Raw genomic sequence first — 24,559 nt, 5'->3', positions numbered from 1 at the left:
TACCAGCCATAATAATTTTTCAACAGCGCATGCTACACAAGGACACAAGACGAGGAAACACACACACGAGCGCTGAACTGCAACTTTATTTGAGAAAAGGCGCCAACCTCTACATATATACCCTCAAGTAACCGCCCACTAGGGTAAAACCTAAAATCACTGCACGTGTCAAGCCACAAGCAAGAAAAAATATTCAAGAGTTAAGCATACAATACAAGGGTGACCAAGACCGCAAAAAAGAAGAAAGATTACAAGAAGCTGCGAGAAGAAATTATTTCACTTGCCCTTTTTTTTGCGTAACAAACAGTGGGCAGAAATCGTTTTTAAAAGTGGTAAAAGCACAAATCGCGGTAACTAAGCATGATGATGACCGAGGCGAAAAAACATCTGAAGTGCATGAGGGCCAACAACTAACACGGCTAAAAAAGTGGTGACAAATGAGATGTAAGAAGTGCTAACACGAAGACTAAAAGAGATAAAACAGAGGTACAAAAAGGAGGGTAAAAGCAAGAGTAAAAACGAAGGAAGAACTACCGGAAAAAACCAGGTCAAAATCACATAATTATTATGAATAACCAACTAGCCCGTGAGCTCACCCTGTTCAAGTACCAGCCAATCGATCAGTGAAGAAAATAAACAATACCTCGTATATTCTGAACATCATTACGTAAGAAGCATTCTCACCATCGACGTTCCCAAAAATTGATCACCTCATGCTTTCAGCTTAGGCGGTTTGATCTTGGCGAGGAAAAAGATGCGTGTGACGTAACACAAGCTTTTCTACTCCACTTGTTTGTACTGGGGTAGCGACGACATCGGCTTTTCCGGCTTGGTGTCGTGCCCGCGGAAACGGAGATGGGAAGTTGCGGGAAGAGCTTTATGTGCAGGTGCGGACAAAAAATTGCGAGGACACTTTGGCATCCAAAATGTTGAGAGGCGAAAGCCGAGGACACTATGCCATGACGACTTCCGGTGGATGTGACGTCACACCGTTCCCGTGGCTATATCGATACCCAAATTATACATCTTTCAGGGATCTTAAGGGTTAATGACGCTTAATTACACGTTTTTCCATCTAATTTGACCCAACTCCGACGTTTTCCCGACAATTCTGTGACAGTTTTCACTATGCCGTGACGACTTACGGTGGATGTGACGTCATACCGTTCCGGTGGCTATATCGACGTCCGCGCTATTTCGACGCAATTTCTACATTTTGCCTATAAGGCGAACAGACTAGCAAGCTCCGTTTACTTATGTCCGCACCTGTACAAAAAGGTTTCATCTTGCGGATTGAGGACAACAGAGGGCTGATACATGTCACTGGTGCCCTGAGTAAATACAGCAAATATTTGTTAATTTATTTTATTTATTCAATACTGCCAGCACCCTTTTGGCCGCCGAGGCAGGAGTGGTTAAAAGGCAAAACAAATGAACACAATGCTGTTTTTTACAAATCACTGTCGTACTATGACGCCAAAAAAAGCAATGAAATACAAAACACGAACAAAATTATGCAATGGACAATCATCACTCAATCAACAACACTTCAATTCAACAGCTTTTTAGCAAAGTGGCACTTTCAAAAAAAGTTGCATTAGATGCGCAGCAATCACAAGTAGGGAACAACGGCTGCTGAAAAGGATTCGGACGCTGACAGGTTCACCACCTCATTCGGCAACCCGTTCCACTCTACAATGGTCCTTGGGAAAAAGGAAGCCTTGTGCGCGTTTGTTCGACATTGGGGTACCAAAATCGCCTTGCTGTGTTTCATCCGGGTAGGGCGTGCCGTGTTCAATTGCATGCACGTTTGGAAATCAAGTTGTATTTGTTTGTTAACAATGTTGAACATCATTTTGAGGCGGTGCAACTTTCGTCGTGATTCTCTAGGTTCCCCCCACAGTGTATCTGTGTTCGAATATCACGTGATGTAACCGGGGGGGGGGGGGGGGGGGGGGGGTGAGAGGTTCAGGGAAACCAGCACCTGCAGGGTCGAAGGGTAACTTGGCGCGGGTTTGTCTACGGGAGCCGCGCAAGTGGTGGCTCTTGGGAGGTGGCATCCGAACTCACGGGAAACTGTCGCGGAGAAGATGACCCCGGAGCCGCGGCGTGACCGTGGAGTGAACTAAACGCAACAGAGCAGTCAAAAGGCACAGCATAACCGAAGTCTCTGAACAGTCGGCGCTCACTGCTGCCTCTCTCTGGTACAGATGGCGCAGACCGCCATAAACCCACGACACATGTAGGTTGTTTGGTGTGGCGCCGTGCGAAACGCGTTGGGCCAGACGTCACGTTGAAATCGCCACCGGGACACAGCGCTACCCCTGCGGCGCAATATAGAGTGCCGTTGCACCTAGAGCTCTTTGATATTATTAGTTGCGGAACTCTCGTAGAAGAAAAAGAAATAAACTTTTATTAGGTGCCGAAGTAGGTGACTGGACCGGTGTAGGTGGGGTCCTCAGTCCAAGACCCAAGTGGCCCGGGCTGACTCGGTGGCGATGGTGGTGAGCGCCTTGTGTTTCTCCAGGGCGGCTCTGGCTCTAAGGCCACATTGGACGGCTTTAAGTGTTGTGGTTTGTACGGACATGTCCAAGTAATGTGAGTTAAAGTAGGCATGTCTTCGCACTATGGGCATGTGTGAGAATATTGGGTAGGGTGGATACAGTGTGAGTAGTGGAGATTTGGAGATGTTAGAGTCTGTATGCGGTGGATGTCAAAGGCTGCCGCAGAAGACAGGTGTTTGTGAGGTGGGGGATATAAGCAATTATTGAGGCGGAGAGTATCGTGGCGCGTCGAATAGTCAGGCGGTATTGTTAAACAGTGGAGAGCCTTGACCCTTTACATCCTATAACCCGCACGAAGGGGCTACGGAGGTGCAAATGGGTAGGCCCAGGGAGGTTTTGTAGAGTGTTCTGAGGCGGACATTCACCTTTTTGAGGTCCGTTCATTGTAAACTATGATAAGGGAGGCCGTACTCAATGCGGCTAAGGATAAAAGGGTTTACCAAGCCGAGAATGTCCTCTTCTCGCGTGCCCTGACAATGCCCTGGTACACGGCAAATCATGCGTACAACGTTGAAGGCTGTAGTGTGGGGGATATGGGGATGGTGAGACTGGGGCCGCCATCACGTTGGATCCATAAGCCGAGGACGCTGATGAGAGAACGTTCGGCTATGCGTGCGACCGTGTATGTAGAGATGAGGTATACCTGCGTCCGTCAATGCGTGCGACGTCAGATTTGTATGGCGCGCAGCTGAGGCCACTACAGGAGGTGAAGTATTCAACCTCGGTGATAGCGGTTTGGAAAGCATCCTTGTCAGCCATGGAGCTGCGAGAGGACCAAATGGTTATGTAATCGGCGTATAGCGTGTAGCCGGTGGAGTTAGTACGCCACTGTGGTCATGGCGATATGTTTAAGAGGAATGAGGAGATTACGGCTCCTTGAGGAGTCCCTTTGTGGAGTGTTGGGAAGAACTGGGAGCGGGCAGAGCAAACGCCAGCGGTGACTGCACGACCGGTGAGGAAGGTGCGAACGAATTGGAAAATACGAATCCCGCAGTTAATTCAGTTGAGGCAAGAGAGGATGGTATCGTTGTTGATGTTATCAAAGACCCCCTTGATGCATGGACCCTGGTATCACAAAAACGGCTGTCCGGGGTGGCCAAAATTCCGGAGTTTACTGATTGTTGCGCCGCTCACGCTGAATAGCGTAAACTGTGTTCAAGTTGCAAAGTTCAAAATTGCTGAAAATGGGCAACTGCCTGGCAGCAAAATTAGTGATATATATGCGTTATCAAAAACCAGTACATTTATCACTCTAGGGGATAAATTAAGAGATAAAAGAAGAAAAAAAGAATGCTTTTTCCGAAGACAATGACGTTATATGGCACCAGCTTTCATCAGCTGCTTCCAGATGGCGCCACCATGCGTAAACACCCGGGAGCTAGCTGCTGGGACTAGCCGTCATGTTTTGAAGCGGAGTTTCCCAACTGCTCTGATGTACGAGCTCTGCGTCACACCAACGAATGACGTCACGATGAAGGTCATTTCGACATCTCTAGAAGATTCATTACCCTCTGTTCATCAATAATTTCAACTAAAATCGGAGTAATGGGTTAAGAATATTAGTTTAGTTTTATGAGCTTTAACGTCCCAAAGGGACTCAGGCTATGAGGGAGGCCGTAGTGGAGGGCTCCGGATAATTTCCATCACCTGAGGTTCTTTAACGTGCATTGACATCGCGCAGTACACGGGCCTCTGCCATTTCGCCTCTATCAAAATGCGATCGCCGCGCGGCCGGGATCGAACCCGCGTCTATCAGGTCAGCAGCCGAGCACCTAACCAGTGAGCCACCGCGGCGACGCGAGAATATTGTTCATATAACAGGAACTTCACGTCGATGAAGTGAAAGTTGCACTTTTCGATTTTTGAGCAGAAATAAGGACGCTCATTGACAGCCTTCATACAAGACGGCACACGTGAAATATGGCCACGGCTCCTCGGCGTCAATGTCATTCTTATATTCCCCTCCTCAGCGTCGCCCTTCCCAAAGTGCGCGTCACATCAGATACCACGTTTATTATGAATACAATCACAAAACATGTAAGGAACTAAACTGTCTAGTTTTCTAACCCTAGCGTTAGGCAGGTGGGATGGGTAATCGACAGAATTCATGCAACTTCAAATAGTGCGCACGTCAGTTTTTCGCAGCGACAGCATGAGCGGCTGTAGCCTTTTCCTCCGTTATATAACGTCCGGGGGGCGAGGACCTTTTCAATCGAATGTCACTTTACTTTCAACGCTAGGCGGCCAGTTTCGTTGATTTCAAAGCCCGCTGCCGGCGCCGGTTTCTGCTGGATCTGACACGCCTCTCTTTGCAGAAACCGAAGCATTCTTCACCCTCGAATATGCCGAGGGCTAAAAACTGCGATATCGCAGCTTGGAACAGCCGCTCGCCGCAGCAGATTCTTCGGCACATCTCCCCTGTCTGCCTCGTGCACGACCGGCGCGCTTTTCTAAGGTCGCCTAAAGTGCGAACGGCCAGTTACAAGGTCGGCTAGCGACGTCGACGTGATGAACAACAATAAAAAAGAAACGGAGCAATAAGACAATAATCTCCCAGCGAGCGTAGCTAGCGAAGCAGAAGGCGGCGAGCCTGCTGCGATGTCCTCTGCGCTGTTGGTGGGGCGCTGGAGAGGGCGCGAGCTAGGACCAATGGGAGGCCGCGACATTTCTCAGGTGGCGCCTACGTCACGCGCATGACGTCACGCGCGTTTGCCTACGTAACGGCCGCCGGCGCCGGTTTAGGAACACGCGCCCGTCGTCGTCGTTGGCCTGGCCAGTAGCATCGCGTGCGGCGGCTCGAGCTCGGGCTCGAACAATCGAGAGCGAGCTCCGGGCAGCAGCGGATGGCGTTCAACGACCTTGGCTCGGCGAGACCGCCGCGCAGCGCGGTTTCCGAACAGCCGACAATTTCTGCGCGTCGTCTTTCAAATACGGTGCAGCACTATGGAAGCTAGAATTTCACGTCAGCCACACAGGAAAGAGAAAATTCTGTGTGTTCGGCGCTACCAGAGCTAGAATATCACGCCAGCTAATCTGGACAGAAGCAGACCCTTTAGATCGGTGTTGTACAATGGAAGCTAGAACTTTGCCTGAACCAATCTGGAGGGAGGTAGTTTCTCGGAACTGGTGCAATACTGAAGGCTAGGATCTGATGCCAGCACATCAGTGCAGCGAACTTCGAGATGCAGAGTTTGGGTAGTCCGCGGCTACGGCGTCGTCTGCTCTGAAGGACTGAATACGACGACACTGCCTACGAATAGCGCGTGAAACCGAAGGTTGGTTGGTTTATTGGGGTTTAACGTCCCAAAGTGACTGAGGCTATGAGGGACGCCGTAGTGGAGGGCTCCGGAAATTTCGACCACCTGCACTGACATCGCACAGTACACGGGCCTCTAGAATTTCGCCTCCATCCAAATTCAGCCGCCGCGGCCGGGATCGAACCCGCGTCTTTCGGGCCAGCAGCCGAGAGCCGTAACCACTGAGCCACCGCGGTGGGGCTGAAACCGAAGGGATCTATCGAGTTCGCTGAGAAATAAACGCGTTGTAGTTGTTCTTGTCGTTCGCGAGCCTGTCTGCAAATTTTGTTGCGGGTTGGAGTCCGATTCTGTGCACCTCGTAACATACACAAGACTTAATTTTTACAGTGGAGCAAAGTTCGATGCGTGCGTCATAAAGGAAAAAAAGAAAGATCACAGAATTCGCCCTCTAGTGTAGTCTTTTCTAGTGTCAGCAGGCGAAAGGTCTCCCTGCCTTCTACCGTAACACCACGGTACCTCCCATCTAGTTGATAAGCTTATCTCTTTCGCTGATCAGGGGTAGAATGCGGCAGTAGAACGGTGTAGTACGGCTCCTCAAAGATCTACGTAAAATAGCAGTTCTGTAAGAGCAGCACGCGCATCAAACCGCATTATTGCATTTCTATACGCTTCTGTATGCGTCGTCTGCCTTGACGGAAGGAAGAGGACGATGTTGCGGGTCTTCGATGTCAGCGCAGAGCGAAGTTCTTCTGCAGGAATGCCCTCTGAAATATTTCTTCGATCACAATCTCCGCAACTCCCCAACCTAAGATGCAGCCTGACATATTCGAGCCTTTGCAACGCCACATTCCCTGCTCGTACACGTCGTCCGGGTGGCTGACGTAAGACGCTTCCTCCCCTAACGAAGCTTTCGCAACTCGCTGTTTTCAAAACTTGCGCACTTCCCGGAAAAAATAATGTGGCTAAACCGTTGTTCTGCAGCCAAAGCGGTCTGGCAAAACTTCCTATGAGCGTCAGCTTTAAAAGCCGATCCGCTCATTAGGCCAAAAATGCAATCTATGGCGTGATTTGTGAAGTTCTTCGCAAACCGCACTTGCCAAGCGCAAAAGTTATACAGGGTCTGGCAGTTGGCATCAAAGGTCATAGGGCGGTGTGAACGTCGTCTGCTATCTTCAGAACCAACCGCAGCCGATGACCACAAACTTTGACTTGGTGTTCCGCTACTGCGCAATTAAAGAACTATGAGCAAAGAAAGTATTTCGCCAATCGCCACAGTTTGTTACGAAAAGAGCGCGGTAGCAGAGAGTAAACAAGTAGAGGTATCCAACTCAAGAGTCGGCGCGCGTCAGGTCGGCGTCGGCGTGGAAGAGCTTTATCCAGTCACCGCTCAACCACTGCGGCGCTGCTGACGCTACCGATTTTTTGGCGCGCGCTCCGCAGGTTTTTCGCGAACCCAACTGAGGGTAGCGACCGAAGCGACAGAGCGCGCTCGCTGTTTGTCGAGCGCGTGTGCCGCTCTCGTTTCCGGCGCTGCAGCGTCAAACCGTAGCGACCTTTCTAACGCCAGTGCAGCTCCCGCCTCTCGCAATGCGTGGCTGTTGCACATGCGATTCCGTCGTGCTGGAAAAAAAAATTACAAAAGAACGAGCGTGCAGATGGGGACATCCTCTATCCACGTACACAGGCACCCACGCTTTCCAATAGCAGCCTGCGTTTCGGGCGCTCTGTTCTTTCGTTTCTTGAGGATACTGCTTCTTCTGGCTGCCTTAAATAACCACTGCCAATGTGGCAAGCAGTAGCGACTGCTGTAATAAGCAAAGCTGCGTGCTGTTCTATGTAGCGCATTTATTAAAATAATGTTAATGTAATGAGCTTGTTAGTAGAGTAAAGCAGTGGGGCTGGGAGCTATCAAATGCGAAAATTAGTATCGGGACCAGCTCAGTTAGCGGGATACTACACATATGGAACGAACTGAATACAGTCGAGCCTCGCTATAACGAAACTGTTTATAACAAAATAATGGTTGCAACGAAGGAATGACGATTCCCCTTCGAAGCTTGGTCAACACGGGCTATAACGAAACTACGGATGTACCTAAGTAATCCCCGATCCCCTTCAACTCCGTTATGGCGGGGTTAAACTCTACTGACATCTCAGCAAATAACGAGGCGCTACGGTTTCACTCAAATCAGTGTATTACCCAAGGATATCGATATGAATACGAACAGGAAATGCAAACTTGAAGAGCAGTTATACGTTACGTCCTGTCATCTACATGTCTACAGGCGGAGTGAAGCGCGGGCAGCCACAGTCGCAAAGTTTTGCTTGATAATCTATTATTCCCCGCATTCCCTATGAAGGGGCAAACGTAGACCTATGGAGTTATGGTTCCTGCAAACTCCCGTATTATTCCCTGATTGGTCATTGGCTTGGAGCTGTATCTAGATTTGTTGCTAGCACACGCGGCCGTCCCTCTCCCCGCCTCCCGGTTAGCACTCCGCCTGTACATACTCCCTTACACTCCTCAAACTTGCAGAGTGTGCTGTATATTTCCGTGCTTCGCTCCCATAGTACTCGCGATATCTCTAACGGTCAGGGCAGGCTTGCTTCTGCGATGCGGCTTTGCAGGTCTAGCCGCGACGGTTTGCTTCGGACTCACACCGTGCGGTCGTAATGCATCTCCAGCGCTCCAAATTTCCTGAAGGTCAGAAGATTTCTCCTCTTGCCTTCTCCAATCGGTAGGACTTCCACGAATGATACAGGAGTCCCACTACAAGGCTTAGAAGCAAGCCACCTGGGCTCTAAACTTTTGACAAAGACTGTACGCGCGCACTACTCCAAAATAATCAGGCTTACTGCCAACACTTCGGCACCCTTGTCATAAACCCGTTTCTTATTTCCGCTTTTCGGTTGATTAAGCGATGTGGCAGGCAAAAAGGTCCGTCTAAACTGGCTCTACCCCAGACAGATGAATGGATAGGCGGGCTCTCTATAGCGATAAAAAAGGAGGAAAAAAATGTGGGTTCAAAGAGTCGACGTCAAAATATTTAATAAGGTTCATTAATCACCGTCTCGTCTCCCTCTCCGCCTGGAAATGAACGTGCTCCTCATACGAACTCTGCTCTCTCCCTCTCTCGATTCGGTGGAAGAGAAACGTCGAAGATCCTCCTCACCCTCGAGCCACCGTCGAACGCTTCAGCGGCGCTACGTAGCAACCGCGTCTACGCGTCTGCGCGTCCGATCGCTCGGGTTGCCATGGCAACGGATGACAGGCGCTTCACAAAGCACGTGTGTGTTGCGGAGCGCGCCAGTTTTTGAACTGGGCGCTGAAGCAACGGTGGGCTTCGGGGCTTCGATCCGTCGTGCCATGCGCCCACTACCGTGCTGCGCGCCTTGACCTCTCGAAGACTGCGCTGTTTCGAAGTTACTGCGCCGAGCTTCACAAGTCCCTTAGTGACGTTTTTCGCTTGCTCTTTTTCATTTATTTATTTTTCCTTTTTACTGTTGTCATCGACCACTCCACTGACCAAGAGGATCGTCGATGTTAAATGCCATTAAGTGAAAAACAAAACGCTTCTCAATACTTTGAATTCAGGAATGGATCGAAACATGAGATAGTCTGTCTAACCAGTGGTAGGTTATCGAAAGATTACCTTTTCCGCGAACTGTCCCGCCATCATGTACAGGTGCGGAAAGCAGTAAGCGTAGCATCCCATGGTCTTAGTTCGAACCCCATTCACGCAGAGCCTAAATGAAATTGGATGATACGACATGTATAGGCTGGTGGTGATCGCTGGTACGGTCTCTCGTACACGCACTCTCTTTCTTGATTATCGATAGGGCAGGAATGACTGTGAATCAGAACAGCGTAATCCGGTTATTTATGTCCGCACATGTACTGTACATATGTAACGGTAAAACGCAACGTTAATGTTATTACTTTTATTGAACGAGGGAAATGTAATACGTTTAATAAAAAAAATTAAAAGTACGTAAAAATTCTGTTACTATTAAATATTTCGATTTAAACCTCTATGCCCAATCGTGCTCTATAGGTCGATGTGTGGCTCATCTTGGCATAATATGGGTAACTGTTCCCACCTTGCAATACTGTAACCTGCACGCTGTGTTCATTTTGTGCGGTGTGCTGTCTAATACATGGCGGTGATTAAATTACTGTAATGAAATTGCAGTAACTTAATAACTTTTCTCAATAACTTGTAATGTAACAGATTATTTTTCTGGTCTAGCAATTTAGTGATGTAAGGAATAGCCTTTAGGCACTAATTTAGAAGCTATTATGATAGCTTCCATTACGAAGTTATAACTTACTTCCCTCATTAGTCAAACACCTTGCTCGCTCTCGGTCAGCAATCTTGTAAACCCCGATACATATTTTTACTTTATCTAAACTAGCTAGTTTCTGACTGTTTTGAATCGCACAGCGCCCCCATCCATATGGTGGTCTCGCTTACAGGAGCTCATGGTTTTTCCTAGGAGGTCGTTGAGGTCAGCTGACTGTCGCGCCGCGTTGTGGCATTCAGACGAACTACCTAAGGCTGCTTGAATACATGAATGTTTTGGTGAAAAAACGTTCGAAGGTGCCGCTATTAGGTCATAGGTGGCGGCCTCATCTGCTCACCTCCAGAAAGTAACCACGGGGCATGCCCAGGTGTAAGCTAAGAGTTCCGCAACTGCAGCTAAAGATGTTCGTTGACGTCACCACTTTCTTCTGGAGCATTCCGTTAAACACGACGCACTCGGCGCGTTCGATTGGTGCCACCGGGTTCGGCTGCAGCTACGAAAGGGACATTCGTCACTGCGTCACAACAGGTGCAGTTGCAATTGAGTGCCGTTTTCCACAATGAAAAGGCATTCGAGGGTCGCTGAATGGCGGCGGTTAAATTTTTTCCTTTTTTTTTTTTCACGGAAAGCGGGGGACCAATTTTATTCTCCGATCGACGTGTGTGCTCCTGACTACAGAGTGACATAAAATCGTCGCCGACAAAGAGTATGCCCGTGAACGCCCGTGGATATGGATTTCTATCGTCACTTCCGCGTCCGCTTCCGCTGACGCTACAGATGGATAGATGTGTGACTAAGCTCCGTGTGAATGATTATGTCTGAAGAATGCAAGTGCATGTGGAGGAAGAGCGAAAAAGAAGGTAGGTAGAATGAAAGAAAGAAGGAAAGACGCGAAATGAAGGGGGAGAAGGGGGGAGATATAGAAGATAAGCAGAATGAAAGAAAGAAGGAAAGACGCGAAACGGGAATAAAAAAGAGAGTACGAGAGAAAGAAAGAGGGAAGAGTGTTGCAGTTGAGAATGAGAAGCAGTTAACATTTTTCACTTCTGGGCAAGGTGACAACACCGTCTCCGCCTGGCTACAAAGGAGTAACTCAGGACCGGCACAAGCTTAAATGAATGCTGCCTGTTGGCAAGGTGACAGCTGTCACCGCCCAGCAGCTACAGCGGGGAAGCTTCCAAACATCCATCCATCTGTCACGACCACGCGTGTCCCGAAAGTGACGCCAACATAGCAGAAGCTAGTGCCAGTTGTACTTCGCGCTGCTGCCGGCTTGTCGGTCGAGTAATCTTCCATGAAAATCACGACAACTTTCGCGCCAACAAAATGCGCCAGTCTCGGCTGGCAATCGAACCCACGACCTCGAGCTGGGTAGCAGCGAGTAGCAGCCACTGAGCCACTGCACCGGTTGACTCCGCATCGATAGTGGCGAGCTGAGAAGTATATATCAGCGCTGAAAATACTGGTTGTTCGATAGCCTTATCTTTCACTTTCCATATTCTGTCTCATCGTTCACGTATAGAATGGCTCGCAGAAGCCGCATAGGGTATTTCAATGTTCCCAACTTCTGGACATTGCATCGTGGGATTAACGTTACCTTTAAGGCGTTCCTGTTGTGAATTTACGAACCGCTAATAGGTCGTGGAGTAATAGGGCGTACATATGTACGAAACGCTACTTATTTGCTCACCTCAATCAAGGTTATCGTCCTTAATCGAATGTTATCGCTGTGTCCGACGTCACCTCGTCAGAACGCGCGCGGCTCGGGCTTGTTTGCGCGTGTCGGATGATCACATTGTTTGAGATTAGCGACGACAAGGCTGCGTTATCTTATAACTCGATATAGAAAGGATCATACGTAACTTGTCATTCGGGGGGAGCAAATGTCACGGACAGATGTTGGCTCTCTGTTTTTGGTTGGATTCATTCATCCCTTTCAAGAACAGAACGCTTCCTTCCTTTCTTTCTTTCTTTCTTTCTTTCTTTCTATCTTTCTTCCTTTCTTTCTTTCTTTCTTTCTTTCTTTCTTTCTTTCTTTCTTTCTTTCTTTCTTTCTCTCTCTCTCTCTCTTTCTTTCTTTCTTTCTTTCTCTCTTTCTTTCTTCCTTTCTTCCTTTCTTTCTCTCTCTCTCTTTCTTTCTTTCTTTTTTCTTCCTTTCCTCCTTTCTTTCTATCTCGTCGCCAAGCTTGCGAGCAGTCATGCACGCGAAACTCCTATAAGGCCTTACTTGACAACAGCGCAGAACCAAAACGCCAGTTCGAATTAACCGGAAGTTCGAATTAACGAGATTACACAGCACAAGCATCCAGAGTCGTACTTGGGAAATATACTAGCCAGCCCTGATTGCATAGTTACGTCATTCATTTGCGTTCACTGCTTTTCGTGCGTGTCTCATTGCGGTTAGCTTTCATTTTCTCTTGACAACCAGAACAGCGCCTTCAGTAGTGCCACTTGTATTTCTCGCCTTCTAAACAGCTTGTAACGTCATTCACGGCGTCACTGTAGAACCCGTGGTTGGTCGCTTTCTGGGCTGTTTTCTGTGATAGAAACGATCTGTCTGGCATGACTATTTATAGTCATAGTCATGTTTGTTCCTTCCCCCCTCTTTCACCTTCTTCTTTAGCCTTTCCCTTACGACACGGTACGAGTGCCGTCATGAGGAAACATCTACTGCGCCTTTTCCTTTCTCATAACTCCCCTCTCCCTATATAGTAATGGCTCTCCTCATGGAGGGTGAAAAGCCTCGGAGATTTGTCTCCATTACGCGATGATAAGTCTAGATAAAATAAGATGTTGGCATAATGAGATGTTTAACATATTAGAGACGGTAAATAAAGTGATTAGCAAGGGACGGCAGAAAGTTAGGTGGGCGGATGAGATTAAGAAGTTTGCGGGGATACAGTGGCGGCAACTGACAAAGGACACGGTTAATTGGAGAGACATGGGAGAGGCCTTTGCCCTGCAGTGGGCGTAGTCAGGCTGATGATGATGATGATGATTGTGATCCTGGAGGCACATGCGGATGCAGAGGCGAATTGTGAACGCACCCTTCCTGACTTATTCCTCACAAGGATCGCATACATCAATGGATTCGATGGCTCCATGCTTATATATGCAGCCCCGTTTGGTTGGCTGTGCCCTACTTTATGTTCTGATAACTGACCGCTTCGGCGATTTATTGTCATTTGTTTATTCATGGCAGTTTTGTGCAAATAGTAATAAACGGAAACTACAGCTTGTGCTCTAAAAAAAACAAAATCCAAATATGCGGAATATACACCCTTTCAGAGAGCAAAGAATTTAAAGACGCGGAACAAAGCTTTGGTTCTGTCTTGTTTATCAGCTCGCCGGGCAGAGCGCAACCGCTCTCTCGCTTCTCACCCGCTGTGCGGACGGGCTAACGACCCTCGGCCCGCGCGCCGTGGTTGACGTGCAGTCGAGCTCTACTTATTACGTCATCCGCCGCAGCTGCACGACCGCAGTCCAGCGTGTGCGGCGTGTGTCACCGTACCTATAGGGTGACTAAACACTTTAAACACGAATATACCTATATGAAAGTGAAAAGAGAGTAAGCTCTAGCACAACCCTCTTTTGAAGGGTGTGCGCTAGAGGACAACTTTACTCCCTTTTTACTCCTTTTTTGTTCAGAGTGTATAGTGTATCCTGTAGTATATCCTTAGGCTGAAACTGCCTCTCGGTATACTCTAGCGCACACCCTTTAAAAAGGGTGCGCGATAGAGGACAACTTTACTCCCTTTTTACTCCTTTTTTGTTCAGAGTGTATAGTGTATTCTGTAGTATATCCTTAGGCTGAAACTGCCTCTCGGTATACTCTAGCGCACACCGTTTAAAAAGGGTGTGCGCTAGAGGACAACTTTACTCCCTTTTTACTCCTTTTTTGTTCAGAGTGTATAGTGTATCCTGTAGTATATCCTTAGGCTGAAACTGCCTCTCGGTATACTCTAGCGCACACCGTTTAAAAAGGGTGCGCGATAGAGGACGACTTTACTCCCTTTTTACTCCTTTTTTGTTCAGAGTGTATAGTGTATTCTGTAGTATATCCTTAGGCTGAAACTGCCTCTCGGTATACTCTAGCGCACACCGTTTAAAAAGGGTGTGCGCTAGAGGACAACTTTACTCCCTTTTTACTCCTTTTTTGTTCAGAGTGTATAGTGTATCCTGTAGTATATCCTTAGGCTGAAACTGCCTCTCGGTATACTCTAGCGCACACCGTTTAAAAAGGGTGCGCGATAGAGGACAACTTTACTCCCTTTTTACTCCTTTTTTGTTCAGAGTGTATAGTGTATCCTGTAGTATATCCTTAGGCTGAAACTGCCTCTCGGTATACTCTAGCGCACACCGTTTAAAAAGGGTGCGCGATAGAGGACAACTTTACTCCCTTTTTACTCCTTTTTTGTTCAGAGTGTATAGTGTATCCTGTAGTATATCCTTAGGCTGAAACTGCCTCTCAGTATACTCTAGCGCACACCGTTTAAAAAGGGTGCGCGATAGAGGACAACTTTACTCCCTTTTTACTCCTTTTTTGTTCAGAGTGTATAGTGTATCCTGTAGTATATCCTTAGGCTGAAACTGCCTCTCGGTATACTCTAGCGCACACCGTTTAAAAAGGGTGCGCGCTAGAGGACAACTTTACTCCCTTTTTACTCCTTTTTTGTTCAGAGTGTATAGTGTATCCTGTAGTATATCCTTAGGCTGAAACTGCCTCTCGGTATACTCTAGCGCACACCGTTTAAAAAGGGTGCGCGATAGAGGACAACTTTACTCCCTTTTTACTCCTTTTTTGTTCAGAGTGTATAGTGTATTCTGTAGTATATCCTTAGGCTGAAACTGCCTCTCGGTATACTCTAGCGCACACCGTTTAAAAAGGGTGCGCGATAGAGGACAACTTTACTCCCTTTTTACTCCTTTTTTGTTCAGAGTGTATAGTGTATCCTGTAGTATATCCTTAGGCTGAAACTGCCTCTCGGTATACTCTAGCGCACACCGTTTAAAAAAGGTGCGCGATAGAGGACAACTTTACTCCCTTTTTACTCCTTTTTTGTTCAGAGTGTATAGTGTATCCTGTAGTATATCCTTAGGCTGAAACTGCCTCTCGGTATACTCTAGCGCACACCGTTTAAAAAGGGTGCGCGATAGAGGACAACTTTACTCTCTTTTTACTCCTTTTTTGTTCAGAGTGTATAGTGTATCCTGTAGTATATCCTTAGGCTGAAACTGCCTCTCGGTATACTCTAGCGCACACCGTTTAAAAAGGGTGCGCGATAGAGGACAACTTTACTCCCTTTTTACTCCTTTTTTGTTCAGAGTGTATAGTGTATCCTGTAGTATATCCTTAGGCTGAAACTGCCTCTCGGTATACTCTAGCGCACACCGTTTAAAAAGGGTGCGCGATAGAGGACAACTTTACTCCCTTTTTACTCCTTTTTTGTTCAGAGTGTATAGTGTATCCTGTAGTATATCCTTAGGCTGAAACTGCCTCTCGGTATACTCTAGCGCACACCGTTTAAAAAGGGTGCGCGATAGAGGACAACTTTACTCCCTTTTTACTCCTTTTTTGTTCAGAGTGTATAGTGTATCCTGTAGTATATCCTTAGGCTGAAACTGCCTCTCGGTATACTCTAGCGCACACCGTTTAAAAAGGGTGCGCGATAGAGGACAACTTTACTCCCTTTTTACTCCTTTTTTGTTCAGAGTGTATAGTGTATCCTGTAGTATATCCTTAGGCTGAAACTGCCTCTCGGTATACTCTAGCGCACACCGTTTAAAAAGGGTGCGCGATAGAGGACAACTTTACTCCCTTTTTACTCCTTTTTTGTTCAGAGTGTATAGTGTATCCTGTAGTATATCCTTAGGCTGAAACTGCCTCTCGGTATACTCTAGCGCACACCGTTTAAAAAGGGTGCGCGATAGAGGACAACTTTACTCCCTTTTTACTCCTTTTTTGTTCAGAGTGTATAGTGTATCCTGTAGTATATCCTTAGGCTGAAACTGCCTCTCGGTATACTCTAGCGCACACCGTTTAAAAAGGGTGCGCGATAGAGGACAACTTTACTCCCTTTTTACTCCTTTTTTGTTCAGAGTGTATAGTGTATCCTGTAGTATATCCTTAGGCTGAAACTGCCTCTCGGTATACTCTAGCGCACACCGTTTAAAAAGGGTGCGCGATAGAGGACAACTTTACTCCCTTTTTACTCCTTTTTTGTTCAGAGTGTATAGTGTATCCTGTAGTATATCCTTAGGCTGAAACTGCCTCTCGGTATACTCTAGCGCACACCGTTTAAAAAGGGTGCGCGATAGAGGACAACTTTACTCCCTTTTTACTCCTTTTTTGTTCAGAGTGTATAGTGTATCCTGTAGTATATCCTTAGGCTGAAACTGCCTCTCGGTATACTCTAGCGCACACCGTTTAAAAAGGGTGCGCGATAGAGGACGACTTTACTCCCTTTTTACTCCTTTTTTGTTCAGAGTGTATAGTGTATTCTGTAGTATATCCTTAGGCTGAAACTGCCTCTCGGTATACTCTAGCGCACACCGTTTAAAAAGGGTGTGCGCTAGAGGACAACTTTACTCCCTTTTTACTCCTTTTTTGTTCAGAGTGTATAGTGTATCCTGTAGTATATCCTTAGGCTGAAACTGCCTCTCGGTATACTCTAGCGCACACCGTTTAAAAAGGGTGCGCGATAGAGGACAACTTTACTCCCTTTTTACTCCTTTTTTGTTCAGAGTGTATAGTGTATCCTGTAGTATATCCTTAGGCTGAAACTGCCTCTCGGTATACTCTAGCGCACACCGTTTAAAAAGGGTGCGCGATAGAGGACAACTTTACTCCCTTTTTACTCCTTTTTTGTTCAGAGTGTATAGTGTATCCTGTAGTATATCCTTAGGCTGAAACTGCCTCTCAGTATACTCTAGCGCACACCGTTTAAAAAGGGTGCGCGATAGAGGACAACTTTACTCCCTTTTTACTCCTTTTTTGTTCAGAGTGTATAGTGTATCCTGTAGTATATCCTTAGGCTGAAACTGCCTCTCGGTATACTCTAGCGCACACCGTTTAAAAAGGGTGCGCGCTAGAGGACAACTTTACTCCCTTTTTACTCCTTTTTTGTTCAGAGTGTATAGTGTATCCTGTAGTATATCCTTAGGCTGAAACTGCCTCTCGGTATACTCTAGCGCACACCGTTTAAAAAGGGTGCGCGATAGAGGACAACTTTACTCCCTTTTTACTCCTTTTTTGTTCAGAGTGTATAGTGTATTCTGTAGTATATCCTTAGGCTGAAACTGCCTCTCGGTATACTCTAGCGCACACCGTTTAAAAAGGGTGCGCGATAGAGGACAACTTTACTCCCTTTTTACTCCTTTTTTGTTCAGAGTGTATAGTGTATCCTGTAGTATATCCTTAGGCTGAAACTGCCTCTCGGTATACTCTAGCGCACACCGTTTAAAAAAGGTGCGCGATAGAGGACAACTTTACTCCCTTTTTACTCCTTTTTTGTTCAGAGTGTATAGTGTATCCTGTAGTATATCCTTAGGCTGAAACTGCCTCTCGGTATACTCTAGCGCACACCGTTTAAAAAGGGTGCGCGATAGAGGACAACTTTACTCTCTTTTTACTCCTTTTTTGTTCAGAGTGTATAGTGTATCCTGTAGTATATCCTTAGGCTGAAACTGCCTCTCGGTATACTCTAGCGCACACCGTTTAAAAAGGGTGCGCGATAGAGGACAACTTTACTCCCTTTTTACTCCTTTTTTGTTCAGAGTGTATAGTGTATCCTGTAGTATATCCTTAGGCTGAAACTGCCTCTCGGTATACTCTAGCGCACACCGTTTAAAAAGGGTGCGCGATAGAGGACAACTTTACTCCCTTTTTACTCCTTTTTTGTTCAGAGTGTATAGTGTATCCTGTAGTATATCCTTAGGCTGAAACTGCCTCTCGGTATACTCTAGCGCACACCGTTTAAAAAGGGTGCGCGATAGAGGACAACTTTACTCCCTTTTTACTCCTTTTTTGTTCAGAGTGTATAGTGTATTCTGTAGTATATCCTTAGGCTGAAACTGCCTCTCGGTATACTCTAGCGCACACCGTTTAAAAAGGGTGCGCGATAGAGGACAACTTTACTCCCTTTTTACTCCTTTTTTGTTCAGAGTGTATAGTGTATCCTGTAGTATATCCTTAGGCTGAAACTGCCTCTCGGTATACTCTAGCGCACACCGTTTAAAAAGGGTGCGCGATAGAGGACAACTTTACTCCCTTTTTACTCCTTTTTTGTTCAGAGTGTATAGTGTATCCTGTAGTATATCCTTAGGCTGAAACTGCCTCTCGGTATACTCTAGCGCACACCGTTTAAAAAGGGTGCGCGATAGAGGACAACTTTACTCCCTTTTTACTCCTTTTTTGTTCAGAGTGTATAGTGTATCCTGTAGTATATCCTTAGGCTGAAACTGCCTCTCGGTATACTCTAGCGCACACCGTTTAAAAAGGGTGCGCGATAGAGGACAACTTTACTCCCTTTTTACTCCTTTTTTGTTCAGAGTGTATAGTGTATCCTGTAGTATATCCTTAGGCTGAAACTGCCTCTCGGTATACTCTAGCGCACACCGTTTAAAAAGGGTGCGCGATAGAGGACAACTTTACTCCCTTTTTACTCCTTTTTTGTTCAGAGTGTATAGTGTATCCTGTAGTATATCCTTAGGCTGAAACTGCCTCTCGGTATACTCTAGCGCACACCGTTTAAAAAGGGTGCGCGATAGAGGACAACTTTACTCCTTTTTTGTTCAGAGTGTATAGTGTATCCTGTAGTATATCCTTAGGCTGAAACTGCCTCTCGGTATACTCTAGCGCACACCGTTTAAAAAGGGTGCGCGATAGAGGACAACTTTACTCCCTTTTTACTCCTTTTTTGTTCAGAGTGTATAGTGTATCCTGTAGTATATCCTTAGGCTGAAACTGCCTCTCGGTATACTCTAGCGCACACCGTTTAAAAAGGGTGCGCGATAGAGGACAACTTTACTCCCTTTTTCCTCCTTTTTTGTTCAGAGTGTATAGTGTATCCTGTAGTATATCCTTAGGCTGAAACTGCCTCTCGGTATACTCTAGCGCACACCGTTTAAAAAGGGTGCGCGATAGAGGACAACTTTACTCCCTTTTTACTCCTTTTTTGTTCAGAGTGTATAGTGTATCCTGTAGTATATCCTTAGGCTGAAACTGCCTCTCGGTATACTCTAGCGCACACCGTTTAAAAAGGGTGCGCGATAGAGGACAACTTTACTCCCTTTTTACTCCTTTTTTGTTCAGAGTGTATAGTGTATCCTGTAGTATATCCTTAGGCTGAAACTGCCTCTCGGTATACTCTAGCGCACACCGTTTAAAAAGGGTGCGCGATAGAGGACAACTTTACTCCCTTTTTACTCCTTTTTTGTTCAGAGTGTATAGTGTATCCTGTAGTATATCCTTAGGCTGAAACTGCCTCTCGGTATACTCTAGCGCACACCGTTTAAAAAGGGTGCGCGATAGAGGACAACTTTACTCCCTTTTTACTCCTTTTTTGTTCAGAGTGTATAGTGTATCCTGTAGTATATCCTTAGGCTGAAACTGCCTCTCGGTATACTCTAGCGCACACCGTTTAAAAAGGGTGCGCGATAGAGGACAACTTTACTCCCTTTTTACTCCTTTTTTGTTCAGAGTGTATAGTGTATCCTGTAGTATATCCTTAGGCTGAAACTGCCTCTCGGTATACTCTAGCGCACACCGTTTAAAAAGGGTGCGCGATAGAGGACAACTTTACTCCCTTTTTACTCCTTTTTTGTTCAGAGTGTATAGTGTATCCTGTAGTATATCCTTAGGCTGAAACTGCCTCTCGGTATACTCTAGCGCACACCGTTTAAAAAGGGTGCGCGATAGAGGACAACTTTACTCCCTTTTTACTCCTTTTTTGTTCAGAGTGTATAGTGTATCCTGTAGTATATCCTTAGGCTGAAACTGCCTCTCGGTATACTCTAGCGCACACCGTTTAAAAAGGGTGCGCGATAGAGGACAACTTTACTCCCTTTTTACTCCTTTTTTGTTCAGAGTGTATAGTGTATCCTGTAGTATATCCTTAGGCTGAAACTGCCTCTCGGTATACTCTAGCGCACACCGTTTAAAAAGGGTGCGCGATAGAGGACAACTTTACTCCCTTTTTACTCCTTTTTGTTCAGAGTGTATAGTGTATCCTGTAGTATATCCTTAGGCTGAAACTGCCTCTCGGTATACTCTAGCGCACACCGTTTAAAAAGGGTGCGCGATAGAGGACAACTTTACTCCCTTTTTACTCCTTTTTTGTTCAGAGTGTATAGTGTATCCTGTAGTATATCCTTAGGCTGAAACTGCCTCTCGGTATACTCTAGCGCACACCGTTTAAAAAGGGTGCGCGATAGAGGACAACTTTACTCCCTTTTTACTCCTTTTTTGTTCAGAGTGTATAGTGTATCCTGTAGTATATCCTTAGGCTGAAACTGCCTCTCGGTATACTCTAGCGCACACCGTTTAAAAAGGGTGCGCGATAGAGGACAACTTTACTCCCTTTTTACTCCTTTTTTGTTCAGAGTGTATAGTGTATCCTGTAGTATATCCTTAGGCTGAAACTGCCTCTCGGTATACTCTAGCGCACACCGTTTAAAAAGGGTGCGCGATAGAGGACAACTTTACTCCCTTTTTACTCCTTTTTTGTTCAGAGTGTATAGTGTATCCTGTAGTATATCCTTAGGCTGAAACTGCCTCTCGGTATACTCTAGCGCACACCGTTTAAAAAGGGTGCGCGATAGAGGACAACTTTACTCCCTTTTTACTCCTTTTTTGTTCAGAGTGTATAGTGTATCCTGTAGTATATCCTTAGGCTGAAACTGCCTCTCGGTATACTCTAGCGCACACCGTTTAAAAAGGGTGCGCGATAGAGGACAACTTTACTCCCTTTTTACTCCTTTTTTGTTCAGAGTGTATAGTGTATCCTGTAGTATATCCTTAGGCTGAAACTGCCTCTCGGTATACTCTAGCGCACACCGTTTAAAAAGGGTGCGCGATAGAGGACAACTTTACTCCCTTTTTACTCCTTTTTTGTTCAGAGTGTATAGTGTATCCTGTAGTATATCCTTAGGCTGAAACTGCCTCTCGGTATACTCTAGCGCACACCGTTTAAAAAGGGTGCGCGATAGAGGACAACTTTACTCCCTTTTTACTCCTTTTTTGTTCAGAGTGTATAGTGTATCCTGTAGTATATCCTTAGGCTGAAACTGCCTCTCGGTATACTCTAGCGCACACCGTTTAAAAAGGGTGCGCGATAGAGGACAACTTTACTCCCTTTTTACTCCTTTTTTGTTCAGAGTGTATAGTGTATCCTGTAGTATATCCTTAGGCTGAAACTGCCTCTCGGTATACTCTAGCGCACACCGTTTAAAAAGGGTGCGCGATAGAGGACAACTTTACTCCCTTTTTACTCCTTTTTTGTTCAGAGTGTATAGTGTATCCTGTAGTATATCCTTAGGCTGAAACTGCCTCTCGGTATACTCTAGCGCACACCGTTTAAAAAGGGTGCGCGATAGAGGACAACTTTACTCCCTTTTTACTCCTTTTTTGTTCAGAGTGTATAGTGTATTCTGTAGTATATCCTTAGGCTGAAACTGCCTCTCGGTATACTCTAGCGCACACCCTTTAAAAAGGGTGCGCGGTAGAGGACAACTTTACTCCCTTTCATGAGTAATGTTCATTACTCGCTACACATGTCACGACATGTAGCGTCTGGACGTGAGAAACTATAGTGGTTGCGTTTTAAATCAAGTGGTTGTACTTTGCCATAGACAGACATTGTAGGGACACTGAGGACTGAGTGAAGGTGGGGTTTATCTATAAATCACCGTGTTCTGACGAAACTAGCGCATCAATGCACCTTATTAGCGTACTTCCACCGAAAACGGAGCATTTATTAGCTAGAAAAAAGCCGAAAATTAAATATAGGTGCCGCCACCTGTATTAGAGACTGTTCGAATCTCTGAGGTTGTGCTACAACAACAGCTTTCAGTTCGGAGCTGCGATCACGGAGTCCTTTTTCGGTCCTGACTTCAGGACTTTGAGTCGAGTGGCAGGAAAAATTATAGATGTTTAAATCAAATTTTCTCGGTAAAATAAAAAAAAACCTTTTTGCTGCCTGACAAACCGCAATGTATAGGTGAAGCCACAAAATCGATTTTCATTAAAGATAAAGATCCCGTGACGATGTTTTCATTTTCCTTTTAAATGGTGTTCAGTTTATGGGAAGCTGCAAGGGCAACTCTCGCCCATAACCACCTCTCACTGATGCCAGCGAAATTTGGTGCCTCAGAAATGATAACGCTTCTATGGTTTTCGGTGACATTAAGAACGCCACAAAGAAAGGACAAATGCTTGTTTTTCCTCGGGCTGATCCGTGGTATGCAGGAAATGTGAAATGTTGCCAAAATCTTCCGCTGCAGCTTAATTACTAGTAAACTATGCAATGATACCGCGAAGTATACATGCTGGAATATATTCAGTGGCTGTGTTCTTTCGCTCATCAATCCCACGAAATCTGCAACACTTGGGTCTCCTCGCTACTGTAATGAAAACAGGGCGCCGTGTTGTCATTGCAGTCAACCGAAACAAGATTTCCTCATTTTTTTTCCTCGCTGTCACAAATGCAGAAGGCAGAATCCTATTTTTATTTCACCCTAGCCTCGATGTTGCAATCCTGAGGTTGAAGGAAAAAAAGATGTAAACAACCATTGCTAAGCGTTTAAGTTTCCTTCATTTTCTCAGTCTGTCGCTTTTAGTTTACTGCACGGACACGAGGCTTAATTTAAGAATCGTCGGAAAATTCTTTTAGGCTTAACTCGGTTATTCTTGATGATGGTGACAGCCGTGGAATAGAGTTTTGCGTCGTCTCGGTAAATCATCGTCTGGCATCTGCGTGCAGTTGCGCCCTCTCCGACTTTCGCGCGAACTACTCAACCGTCCAGCCGCATTCCGAAGCGCTTTATTAATAAACTGCAGTAATCAATAAAACACCTGCTGATGGCAAGGTTCTCGTGTCGCGTAATAACAGACCGCATGACGTAGCTGTCTTCTTAACGCGAGTATATGTTGGACTAACCAGCAGACGGCACCCTTGGTTACCCATCCTTTCCATGTCCAAACTCAGAGCTTTTGTCAAACTAAACTAACAGAAATTCCTTTCATCAGGCTTCCTACACCTACGGCATCGAGCTGACGTCACGAGTGCGTTCGAGTACGGGAAACACGAGTGATTCGAGTTTGTAAAGCCTCGGCTATTTCAAAAATAAGAAAACATAGACCCATTTTAGTGTATATGATGTTCCTCTCCTGCTACGGCCTCAAATGTGAGGCTAGCAGTATGTAGCCCCGTCCTGTCCTCATCTTTCTCTGTCCTGTTTAAACGCTACGTTTGTTCGTTCAGATTAGCAGTATGTTAAATAAAATAAATAAAACGTCGTGAGCGCAATATATAGTGCTCAGTACACTCCACTAGATGGAAACTAAGGAGCTAAATTCATTAGTTTTATTTTTATGAACACATAAAAGAGGCTATAGTGCCTGACATTAACGCCAACTATTTCTTTTTTGCAGCATCGCACGATGACTAATATAATAGATACCACAGAACAGCTGAACAGCTACTGTGCTCACAACACTATACATGTAGTTCGCAACAAAGCACAATGTGTTAGTAAGGATGACAGTGAATGGCAGAAGACTATTGTACAATAGTACATCGATTGCTGTGTATCGTAGCATTTATTTTATTCAGTTACCCTAAAGGCCCGTGTGGGCATTACATAGGGGGGGGGGGGGGGGGGGGGGGTACAATAAAAGTTTAGAATACGGAGAAAATACACAAGCACACAAAATTCGAACATGAAGCAAACAGGTAGATGTATGCGGCTCATACAACATTCACAGCCCCAGGAAGCACTGATGATTCTTGTCTGAGCTGATGCAGCGTAAAAAAAAAATAATAAGTCGCATTTCGTGCGGTTTGAAGTACGGTGCAGCGTCTTTATGTGGCGCGTTCAGTCGTAGTGGCAATCGCGGTCTTCGTCTGCGGCGGCTGCTGCGAGCGTCACGCGGCCGAGCTGCTCGCGCGTTTCCGAGGCCGTGACGTCATATCGCCTCCGCCGCTCGCGGAATGCTGGCGTGGGCGATGCCGTCGGTCGCACGTCGGCAGCGGCGGCCGCGCCGAGGCTCTTGCAACACGACGAGGCAAAAGCCGGCCGAGCAGGAACTCCGTGCCGCTCGCTGGCTTGCTCTTGCTGCACGCGCTGGGGCCGAGCGCAGCGCGACGGAAACACCCGAGAAATCGCCGCGCACGGCCGCCACTGGAGCGGCCGTACGACGGTTGTCTCTTTCGA

The sequence above is a fragment of the Amblyomma mixtum genome, chromosome 8, assembly GCF_055824585.1.
Source record: "Amblyomma mixtum isolate Tamu chromosome 8, ASM5582458v1, whole genome shotgun sequence".
Taxonomy (NCBI): Eukaryota; Metazoa; Arthropoda; class Arachnida; order Ixodida; family Ixodidae; genus Amblyomma; species Amblyomma mixtum.
This window is presented reverse-complemented; position numbering follows the sequence as displayed.